This window comes from Apus apus, chromosome 4 (genome assembly GCF_020740795.1).
Source record: "Apus apus isolate bApuApu2 chromosome 4, bApuApu2.pri.cur, whole genome shotgun sequence".
Taxonomy (NCBI): Eukaryota; Metazoa; Chordata; class Aves; order Apodiformes; family Apodidae; genus Apus; species Apus apus.
In genome coordinates this window covers 77879078-77891369 of record NC_067285.1, presented here as the reverse complement: position 1 = coordinate 77891369, position 12292 = coordinate 77879078, and the positions used below count along the sequence as shown (strand labels likewise).

At 35.7% G+C, this 12292-nt stretch overlaps 1 long non-coding RNA gene across 1 annotated transcript in view; it reads left to right on the top strand.

Annotated features, from left to right (window-relative positions):
* The window catches only part of LOC127384899 (uncharacterized), a 37393-nt gene that overhangs the window by 7454 nt on the left and 17647 nt on the right, over positions 1-12292 (top strand). Inside the window, exon 2 of the long non-coding RNA XR_007889530.1 lies at positions 9306-9414. This is a non-coding gene — a long non-coding RNA (uncharacterized LOC127384899). The remainder of the gene's footprint in view (positions 1-9305; positions 9415-12292) is intronic.

The window sequence follows — 12292 nt, the reverse complement described above, 5'->3', positions numbered from 1 at the left end:
CATTGACTCTGACGGTGCTAAGATTTCATTCTTTCCTGTTTAAACAAAGGCTGACTCCCGCACCAGCTACACCTCATACTTGGGAGAAGCTCTAGCGCCAAATCAGCGATTTCACAACTGTTTCATAACCTAAAATAGGCTGAAATATTTCAAGACTGAAGGGAAGGAAGATAAATTATTTAAAGATATACCAAGTAAGTATGGGCTGAACTTTAGAAAGGTAACATTTATAGGCTAGCTGTATGGAAAAACATCCTGACTGTACATTAATCAATCCTGAATAGGGATATTAAACAAGGCCAACATTTTCAGACTCAGATGCCTAAAGTTCGGATGTAAATCCACAGTTAGGAATTCAGTTTTAAGACTACCTGGCTTGAAAAATATGGTTCTAATAAGAATTTATCTGTTCATGTTTTCTTGTGGACTTCACAAACTAAGAAAAAAATACTGATCTGACTGAATACCTTATCTGGTTTCAAAATTAATGCTGCAGGAGAACTCCTGTCATTTAACAACAGAACTTTCTCAGACAATAGAACAAGCGCAACCAAGTCTCTAAATATCTCTATCTCTAAATATCAACACACGTGCACCAAAACTCAGGATGTTGATAGGAAAATACTGCAGGGAAGATGGAAAAGAGAAGAACTGTATCCTCCTTAAAATTTTATTTTTAATCTTTGCTATATAAAGAAACATAGAACTTTAAAGCATTGTGTGGCTTCTCCGGAATTACGTGTCCTCATTCTTGAGAATAAATACTATTTTAGATCTCCTTTTTAAAACATATATTAAACATATTGCCATACTGCAATATATTAAAGGGATTTCCCATTTTAATAATAAAAATAACTCATATTAGTTTTAAAGTTTCAAGATATTAACATCAGATGGGAAACAGTTTAAAAGACAAGTGCTAAAAATAACCTTTAACATGTAGTGTACATTGATGTTTCAAAGATGAGTGAAAGTTACACTTGGCAAGGGTGTTGGATCCTTTCATACACTGCATATGTTTAGCTTTGGTATTTTCTTAACAAATGGTTAGTATTGGACCCTATGTCCCTGGAGGAAAGACATCATCCTGCAGTGACATGTTTCTATACAAACATACTCAAACCAAGGTCATCACTCACCTTCCTAAACCCTCAGCATGCAGGCCAACAACTTAATTTAGAGAGAGAAGTTGTATGAAGTGTGGGACTAGCAGATCCCAGGGTCCAGTCAAGGTCTGCCACTGAATTAAGGGAACAGATGGAGTGGCTCAAGCTAGCAGAGATTTTTTTTACTACTTCACCCATATATTTTCACATGCATCCCTAACTCATGCTTAACCCTTTCACATCTAGGGAGGCATGTAAACTGAAAGAAATGAACAGTGACTCACTTTGCTGTACTATGCACAAGGCCTGATACCCAGAAAGGCTGATGAATTAAAATTCCACTGCAGCTAAAGGCTCTGACCTTCCCATTATAATCTTCAGAAGAGCTTCCTGTGAACAAACCTGTGGACTCAGACTCTCTTCATCAGGCTTGTAAAGGAGATCTATGCAAGGTAGTTTAGGCATGATTTTGATTCCTCCCTTTTTATTCTTTGTGTTTGACAGGTAGGCATTTGAGTTCCTAAGCCCTGTGATACTGCATTTTGGAAGCCATTGGCTATCACTTCAAAATAGAATTATCAATCTGATTTTTTTTAAGTTTACCAGTTTTTCTAAATTATAGTATTTGTGCTCTGACAGAGCAAGCACTGAAACATTTAAACTACTAAAAAATATTTCTTATGTCCCAAAACAAGTGACTCTTACCATGAGGATGATATTACTCCACACAGTGATGGAAAATACACATATTTTAGATGTTTTATTTTTCTTAAATAGAGTTCTATGTTTCCCTTTAATACTAGATAAACCTAAAAATCAAAGTTACAATTTGTCAGTTCAATAAGGGTCAGTTATCTGGCTGAGTTCATGAGTTTTATATACTGACATTGAAAGATGGCAGACACACAGCAATCTCAATGGTTTCATCAGATACAATAGGAATTACCTCAGATTTACACTTTGGGTTTTTTGCTTGATCTTGGCATTTAGCATGTCATGGCTTCCCTGAAGACGATGAAGTTCTTTGTTCAGTGAATATTAGCAATACATAAACACTCTTTTTTTTCTTCTGTCAAGAGAGTGCAATCTTTCACAGCAAGAAACAATTCTAGAAATGGAGAATTCTGTTAATAAACAGGTAAAGATATCAGCCAGCTGTTACCTTTTTGCATTTCAGCCTTTCCATAGGGAAATCTAGTTGTATAAAATTGCAGTGTCTGATTGCATAGAAAAGGAGGGCTTACCAGCTCTTTCTTATATTCCTGTAACTTCTGCTACTGGTCACTGTTTCAGACTGGGGCTTTGATCTAATCCAGTATGATTATTCCTGTGTCCTGTAACTGTTTTCACAAATTAATGCCATAGCCTTTCCCCTTGCCATTTCTGTTGGGCACTCTGTTTAGCATTTTTATATAACATAGAATATTGTTATCTCAGAAATGTAATGTGCTAGTGTACATTATTGGAAATCAATGTTTGCATCTTTAGTTAGCTCTACGTACCTTAAAAATAGACACAATTTTATGCTATATCTTATTACTGATTGTCTAAAATTACTTCTTAGAATTACTCAGTAGTGGAAATTTGATGAGAAATCAGATTCAAGTCTATCCACTGCACATTATGGAAAATCAGCCATTTGCATTGGCAATGGTGAGATAACTCTATTTTCTTAATACTGCATGGCAAAATGTACACTAGTAAGGAGTTGTTTACCTTGCAGGAACAGTACTGCTTTGAAATGTGTTATCCACATGTAGTCCATTCTTGGACTGTACATGCTCCCTGTGCCTGAAGCTAGACACAAGCACTCGCAGGGTAAAAATGGACTCCATGTGGACAATTGCTCAAAGAAGAGAAGAAAGTAATTTAGCTTACAAAGTCAAGGAGCGAAAAATTAGGAAATGCCAAATTTACTGTTAGTGCAATGGTGACCTCAGTGGAGAAATCCATTATTTACTGTCACAGTGCAAAAAGTCTAATTCCCTTTCCCAAGTAAAAGAACATCTTCTATCTTCTAAATGTCTTCTTGCCAAGTGATGAAAATACATGCAGCTCAGACAGTGCCAGAAGTAGCATTCTGAAATTACTATTGCAAAGTCAAAGGAAATAGCTTGTATCCTGTGGGGGGAGGGGGATGAAGCCTCCAGAGTAACTTTCTCTCCCTTTCTCTTTAATTTATGTTGCCTTGATTTGCATTCTGTTGTTTTTTTCAGATGCATACAATTCATTTTATATGCTTTTTCCTTCCTTGCATTCTGCTTGCTAGCTAGATCATCTGGTGTATTCTCAACCACTTCGTAACAGGTTCTCTGGGAGGACAAGAAACTGGCCTCCCTTTACTCTAAATAGTACTGCCACACTGCTCTAGAGAGTGAAGTTTTTTTGCAGCTAGGATACAGTTTTTCCACATATGGCGTAATTTCTGCTGCTGCTTGGTAGTACCAGTATTTTCCCACCTCAACCTTTTATTCTTTTTTGTCAAAGATCTACCCAGTCTTTACTCCCTTTGCTTTGCTATTTTCCCTGTACTGTTTGCTAACTAAAATTTCATTTATTCATCTTTTCTTCTCCCTGTATTCAGTAGCCTCTTGGAAGTCTGATATTCTTTGTGTCAGCACCTGCACCAAGTAGTTAAACTGTGTTACTCATTTAATCCCTACCCACCATGGAATAGGCACCATGTGAAAACTGAAGTGAGTGGTAATATCTGCCTTGCTACAGTGGGTTCCACTTTACTGGCAAACTGGCTTATCTCATATTCACTTTATAATAAAATAGCACTGTCATATATACATAATAGAGAGAAATATTAATCACTTAAACTTCTTTCAAAGCAGAATAGTCTGAATTTTCTTGTAAGGGCAACAAGAACAAACATTCTTCATTTTGAAATGAATATTTAAAGATGGTTTAAGTGGCTAAGGCAAATCCGCAATACATCATAAAAACATTAAAAAATCTGAATTTTTTACTTTAGTAATTTATTTTCTTGGATTTTGAAAAGGGTTCTAACAACAGGGAGTATTTTTAGAAATGAACAATGCCCTCTTAATAGGTGGGCACAGCTGTCATTCTGTGTAGACATGGAAGTCCTAATCCCTTGTACCTATACTGTTGTGTAACTGGGGAAACTCATAGGCACAACAATTCACATGTATGAATCTATGGTTTATGCTCACAGTTAAGGTGGTCACATGAAAATGCTGGGTGCACAGTGGCATCTTAACTTGAACCAAGGAAGGACATGAGAGGAGAGCTTGAGCTCAAGACAGGCTGTTAGATCACCCCATCTAGTTAGATCATTCTTATTTCAAATGCATTACATTCATTACTAGCAACTCCTTCTGAATGGAGTACAACTCGAATTAAAGCAGCTTGTGCTTGGTTAAGGTATACTCACCAAAAAGGTGACTGGTTTTGGCTTAGAGACAGCAAGAGAGGGAACGAGTATAGAAGGGACCAGTTCATTTTATAGTTTTCTACTTGTCCCTGTTAGAAGCTCAACCTCATTTTTTTCTCACTTCAGCTTATACTCTCTGAAAAACATGGTGTATTTCTCTAATATGTAAAGGATTAAAATCGTTTTATGTCCATTTAGGAACTACTGTGATATAATTAAGATGCTTGTCAGTCTTCATTTTGGTTTTGTTTTGGTTTCGGTTTTAAATAATAAAGGTTAAATACTCATTGTAAGATATATTCTTTGTAATATTTTTATATGCCCATTTTTATTTGTCAATATCTTTTTTAAAAGTGGACAACAAGGCTTATTACAATATTCCAGTGTCAACATTGCCTCTGCACATAGCAAAACTGAGTAACCCATTTCACCACAAAGTTGTGCTGGGACTAAAGTTCATTTGGGTGCTTATTTTGATTCCCAAATCTTTTTCTGGAACTACTTTTCTCCAATACATACTGTCCTATCTGGAAATATGCCTTGTTTCTAGACTTTAAAACTTGTACATATCAGTTCATTTGCATTGTGTAAGAAAACCAGCTTGTACAGAGATGCTTAGCAACCCAGGTAATTTAGGACCTTTACTTGATTGCTTAACAACGATCTGACCATCAGCTTTTAATTGGGTAATAAAAGGCCTTTGTTGTCACCTTGTGAGACTGTCAGTGGATGAAACAGGGCAACTCTTAAGGTTAAAAAAAGGAAAAAGAAAGCAGAAGTTGTAGAAGATCTTATACTACTTATTGTCATTCGTGAGCAACTCACCAGAATGCACAGGACAACACTTTGATTTTTTTAATTTGTCATATTTCCCCAGTGCTCTTTGGGGATTGCTGAACAACTGAACACAGATCCAATCCTGAGATGATGTTGAATGTTCTCAGCTAATATCAGGACTCAGCTAACTAAAGGAGCAATGTTTTTCCCAGTTATGTCTTTAAAGTACATTTATTGTGCATCTTATACTCTGGCAGAAAAACCATTCCTAATCTGTTTTAAAACAAATAGATTGTGTACAGCTGTCCCTATATCCAGGGCAAAATGATGATTTAATGTTGATTAAGAGAGAAGGTCTTTGAAGTGAGTGAGGCAGGAGCCCATAGCATGTCTTTAGTGATCATTATCAGTCTTTCCCTGAAGGGTGACTTGGTGCCAAAAGCGCTTTCCCCAAACTGGCTGAGGTGGATTCAGGAACAAATGCTTTATAAATTTAAAAAGACCTTCTCATTTGCAGGCCTCTGATGTCTTATTCTTTTAGCTGCATTAATGTCTGAGAATAAGCAGATGCAGCCTTTTTCGCTGGTTAACTACAAAAAGGGGCAAGGTCCACTGCTACATGGCACCGTGGGCATTATTTATTCATCACAACAAGAGCAACTGAGCATGTGTCCTGCAGTAAAATCAAAGGAAAGTTGTTGGGTTTGTTTGTTTTCTTTTTTCATATGAACAGCTGCCTTAGCAAAAGAAAGAGCACATGGATTTAACTTTTTATAGCTGAACACTTTTGTGAATCATTATAGAAAAAGTACAGAAAAAGCAATCGAGTTCTCTCTCTTACTTGTTTGTCTCAGTTACCTGCCAAACGCCAGTCACAAGTCTTGTGTGCATACACAGACCTACACATAAACGTTGCATACTATATGCATGCACATGCTTACATTGCTGTCTGAAATTATATGAACAGTAAGTCAGTTGTATTTGCATCTGTCTGCCCATCTGTCCACGATCTGGTTAAAAAAAATCACGGTACCCGTGACAGATAAGAACAATTCTGTGCTGTTTCATACTAACAGTTGCAAAGAATGTAATTCTCATGGAGTTGAAGGGTTGATGGCAATGGAAAGGAAGTACTAGGGAAGCTGGATTTCTTTGGTTTACAATTACAATTTACCTTCATTTAGGAAAATGATGATTTTACTTCACAAAAAAACCCCAACAGCCTAACCATAGGTAATTTTCCTGGTGAACTTCTTTTAATCTCATCTAAGCAGTTTTACAAACATAAAACCCCATCATTACCCGTTTATTTCTTAGTGTTCTATAAATATTCACCATATACCTTATCTCTGAATAGTGCTTATCATCAAAGACTTCATACTTACTGTTTATAGTAACCCCATTACGGATATACTTTCTCAAATACATAGTATTAGGGAGATGCAAAAAATACAATGATTTTAAGCATACAATACTCTTCTGTAAGTATAACTGAGACACTTTTATTTCCACTGCTGAGAAAGGACGCTTTGCTGTTGACTTCAGGGGGAGGGTGGGGAAGGAAACTGGTCCTTTGATGAAGAAGGGTTTTGTATAATTGTCTGTAATTTAAAAATTATGTAAATGTTGTCCTGTGAGAACTGCCAGATTGACAATTCTGGGAATTTAAGTAGAGAGCAATAGTGTGGGTTTCTCAACATTGCTCTATTATTGTGTTGCAAATCATGCCAGGAGGGAGATATGTCTTAAATATACATAACCAAGTGCAGAAGAGCACTTCTAGGCCCATATTGTAAAATTTTAATTCTTCCTCAACCTCCTCCCTCCCATATAACCAAAACCAGACAAGTTTTTAGCTGAAAACATTTTGTTTAGGGGCATTTTCATGAAAAGTTGAAATAATAACTAATTTTTTCATAGAAAAATATTTTTTATATGAAACTTTCAGCTAGCCATATTAACTCCAGCCTCTACTTCCTGTAAACATAAACATTAATCTTGCTCTATCTTTTTTCTTTTAAATTTGGTTGATTTTGTAGCTTTAGTTCCCATTCTGTAGCAAAAAACACATCAAAACTTGGAAACATTTGCATATTAATATGATTTTCACATTACTTTTCAAAACAGCTCTTTTGCTAAGGTCTGAATATTTCATGATTAGGTAGAGTTAGGCATAGGTAATACCATGCAGTATCAAAGCATACTTTGCAGCAATCTCCTGTGAAACCCACAACTGTGAATCTGAAATCAAAATTTTTTGGTGGGAGCAGAATCACAATGAAAGGTCAGATCATTCTCCAAGGCTACTTAACCCTTGACCTTGTTAAAAATTATGAAGGCAACAATTAATCCTAATTGTAGAGTTTAGTTTTGTGCGATCCACATGATAAAATTTATTTAATTAAGTTTGTCTGATAAATTATGCCTAGATTTAGTTGCTGACTGATTAGCTAGTGTCTCTATCAGGGTGTCATTTTTAGATTTGATAAAGGGAATGATCAGTCTTAAATATTTATCATTCTGGTTGGCTATGGAATGACAGTCTGTAAACATGCCATTCAAAAGGGTTTTTTTTCCTGAATATTTTCTCAGCAAAATATCAGGACTTTTTTAACAATTCAGTGAAAACGTTGGTTTTGACATTTTCCATCACTTGCATGTTTCTCTTTTGTTCCAGAAGGCATAAAAATGAATGACTTGCAGGTTTGGGTTTGTTTCTTTTCAAAAAAATGTGACACTCTGCAAAACATCCACAATTTTGTGAAAATAATTTCAAAAGATGTAAGAACACCAGAGCAACTTAGTCTTCCCTCTTTATAGCTTGCTAGTAATTAAAGAAATTTCAAAAAGTTACCAAATTGCAGTTTCAGCATCAAGGATAGGAAAGTATCTTCTACAAGTCTGTTATAATTGGTGAAATATAACAGCAAGACATCAAACAAAAATGTTTCGAGACATAAAAATTGGAAATCTGCAAACCCTATGCAGTTTTGCCAAAAGACCCAATACTGCAAAAGCTGCCTTTCTTGTTTACTTGATCAGTTCTCTACCAGTTGTGGGCCTACTTATAGTAGTATACAAAATCAGTAGGTGTTTAGTGGATTGGATCCTTTGTGCCCAGATGTTTTTTTAAACCTATCTTGAGATTTCCCGTAGATGGTCATATATAATTAATTTATTTTAGTCTATTATTTTGTCTTCATGTCTGTGGCTGAGGAGCTTCCCATTCTGATTTCACATTTCTTGTCTTGCTTAAAAAAATCCTTTTCGCCTAGTGTTACAATTATTTAGTATTTCAATTCCTGAAGTATGTTTTGGGCTAAAAATCAGTCCTGTATTAAACCTACATGGTATGCAAATTAAAAATATTTACTTACAGAGTATTTCACAACAGTCAGAATAGTTTAATCACACACTGTTCACTTTATTTAAATGAAAGAAGACAATCTGTTCATGATTGAACTAAGAACAAACTGACAATTTTAGTCTTTAAGGAAAATATCCAAACAAACCATCCTAGATGGCATGGATAGCATCTTTGTGCTCTAAGCCTTCTGTCATTGTACTGTCCACTCTGAACACTATCCTGAAATGCAGAAAATATGTTAATATACTACCATCCACAAAGCAAAAAACACTACCCAAGTTCTTCAGAGATAATGTGGTTTCAAGATCCCTAGAACAGCCAACATTTAAAGGAATAAGGCTAATTAGATCAATTTATGGAAAAAAAATAATGCATGATCCATTCCTTAATAAACCCTTGGCCACCATAATAAGGCTGAAAACAAGGTCTCTCATAACCAGAATTTTTAATTAATTAAGAATTAACAGTGTGGAAAACTGTGACTTTCACCAGAGACTTCAGTTCCTTCCAGAGAAGGATGACACTCTGGATAATGGGCATGCACTTACACAGCAAAAATAGACATTGTTTCGAATCCTAAATAATTGGAATTAATGTGAGAGCACCATCAACACAAAACCCAAAAGCTGACATGATTGTACTTTTCTTGCAGAACTACACGGTGCAATCGAGAATTAAGTGTCAAAGGACAGTGTGAGCCTCCTGAGAGAGGTGGAGTGTAGAATTTCAAGAAAAATGGTCCCTCTTGTCCCATTCTCTATGTAAGTATTCTGACTCCATTTTCTCTTTTTTCTCACTTTTGCTGCTCATAGTGTCCTGAGGATATACTTTATTCACAGAATTTTAGTGGCGATTTTGCTGCAAAGTAGAAAATTGCCTCCAATATCTTGAGATATTATGCCAGTAACATACTTTACTATGTCTGTGTATTTAGAATAATAATAGATGTGGAAACTTAGAATGAAGTATATTGGTTACGAATCAGTTAAAGAAAATGAGCCAAAAATAACATCTGCACGAGCAAATCTGCACTGCTTAGCATACGGTTTTAATTTAAAAATATTTACTCCTAAATTTTGAGAGTTGTGAGAGGTTTTAGATGTGTGCTTCTCATTATAAAGATGCTGGCAGATAGTGTAGGCCAAATATTGGCTCTGGAGAAAACAAGGTTTAGAAAAGACCTAATATTAGGCCACATTGAACCACAGATTTTTTTGCAGCAGAAGTCTTCACTGAGTCGTAGCAGAATTCACTGCAACCATTTCATGTTAATAATTGAAACTTTCACTTGACGTTTTGTCAGATAAATAAATGTTCAGCTATGGTATTAGCTGGAACCTGGACATCATATAGTGATTAACTTGAGAGAAAACAGTTTAGTTATTTTGATAAGGTTTAACAAAATATTAAAAATTTGTCCTTTAAGTGCAGCTTTAAGTTTTTGAGGCTCTAGTTACTCACAATGGTATATAAGAATTACTCTTAATTTGCTTGACTGTGCCCACTCTTCCTAGAGGGGGCTTACTTCTAGAGGTCCAAAACGTTACAAGTAACACAGTTTGCACTCAAGTAGAGGGGAACGGAACAGTAAGGCAGAGCTTTCCACAGCAGAGGTATGGGAGGGACACCATGTATGAACATGCGACAGCACAGCTACATGCAGCTCTTAGCCCAGACCCTCAAACAGGAGGCTCTGCTGTAGGTTACAAGGATCAGCATTGAAAGGTTCACCCATCCTGTTGATGTCTCAACAAGAGTTCAGCTATTTACCATCTGTTGAGCTTCTTTCTATATCGAAGGATTTGGGCCCTTAAAATTCGTATGTGTATTTTCACAGTAGCCTCAGTCACTTCATGGTGGCAATGAAAATCATTAAGGGCACTCTTAGGTCTTCCAAGAGACTGAACCGAGCACCTGAGTCTGAAATATGTCTTATTAGATTTTTCTCTTAATTTAAATGGCTGTATTTAAGCCATGTTTAATTTAAAGATTCCTTTAAAATACCTAACATTTGCATGCCGGGTTGCAGCCTGCCTGAATCACTATCCTTTTACTTTCAAATGACTTTTTAATTGAAAAAGAAAATACAAGAGAAATAAAAACAAATTGACAATGCTATAAAAACATCTTTATGTGATCAGGTAGATTGAAATATTTCTACAATTAAACATTCCCAAGTGGGGTTTTTTTGTGATTTTCTTTTCTTTTTGTATTTAATTTTTCTGTAAACTGTTTGGATAAAAATTGTTTTTAATTGTCCAGTGATAAAAGCTGTCCAGGAACAGAAAAATCCACATCTGCTTCAATGGCAGACATATAAAACCTGTGTGACAAACACGATCATTAACAATCTGATTTTCTTATTGGGAGGGTTTAATGCTGTTGGGTGTAGTATTAAAATGTAGAATTTGATAGTGCGTCTTAAAATTTTAATGATGTGTTCATGAATATAAAACATGCTTCCACCAGTGACTTTATGGCTTCTCCTCTGCATAATTAGTGGTATCTTTTTTATGAGCTTACTGTTGTTGCCTTGATCCCATGAAAATGTGAAACCACTGTAATAATTTACACCATTCCAGAGCTTTAAAGATACAAGCTGGGATTTCTTCCCCATTTCTCTTTCCATATTCCCTTGTTTTTACCACCACAACATAACTTTAAATGGTTGGACAAGGAAAAAATATCAAGCACAATATTTAATTTTAGACATTTTTAGGCATTTCTCATAACACTGTATCTGTTGTCTCAGCTTAAATCTGTATTATTAGCTTCTGTTAGAGAATGAGACAACCTTCCTACCACAAAGCTGGTAAATTTAAGTGAATTTATTAATTGAGGAAGCTTGTTTAAAAATAGTCAATTAATCTGCATTTCTAGTGTGCACAATAAAATGTGACTAAATCCAAAATAATTTCCAGATTACAATGATTCTGTGATCACAATTGGCTATACTGCTGAACTGTCATTTATTGCACAGTCTCTCCCCGCTCTTCCTCCTCCAGACTTCAGAAAGCACTGGACCCACACAAATAAAATGCCATTTGATTCATGAGAGGAAACAAGGCATTTTGCTTAGAAATCTACACCAAATATTAGGCAAGAAGGACAGCAGTTGCTTCTTTGGTTTCACATCTGTGAATCAAGGCTGGTGCTGGTTAAAAAAAAAAAGGTAGGTTCTTGTGGCATTTAGCAAAGATTAATGATTAGTCTTCCTCCCCTCAAATAAGGTAGCGAGGGTGTGACCAATATTTGCAGCTACATATTCCAAATGAACACACATGCTCCTGGAGGTTACTCAAAAGCAGAAAAAAGTGTTGCCTATGCTTTGTACAAGGGCTATCCACAGCTTGAGTCTGAGTTGCTTTCCTTCAGAATTTAAACAAAATTAAAAAAGAAAGAATTTCCCACCATGCAGCAAAGACAGAGCGCTTCAGTTTTCTATCTAGAAGATGAAGTTTCTAGGAAGTTACGCAAATACTATTAGCAAAAAAAGTAAAAATGGATGTTGAAAATAGGCAAAGCATCTAGTGATGATTTGGTAACACTATTGACTATAGCACTTGAAATTAGCTGATTTTCTCACCAGTTAAACAGCATAATTTTGCTATTCATCTAGGGAGAAAACACGTAGAGGTT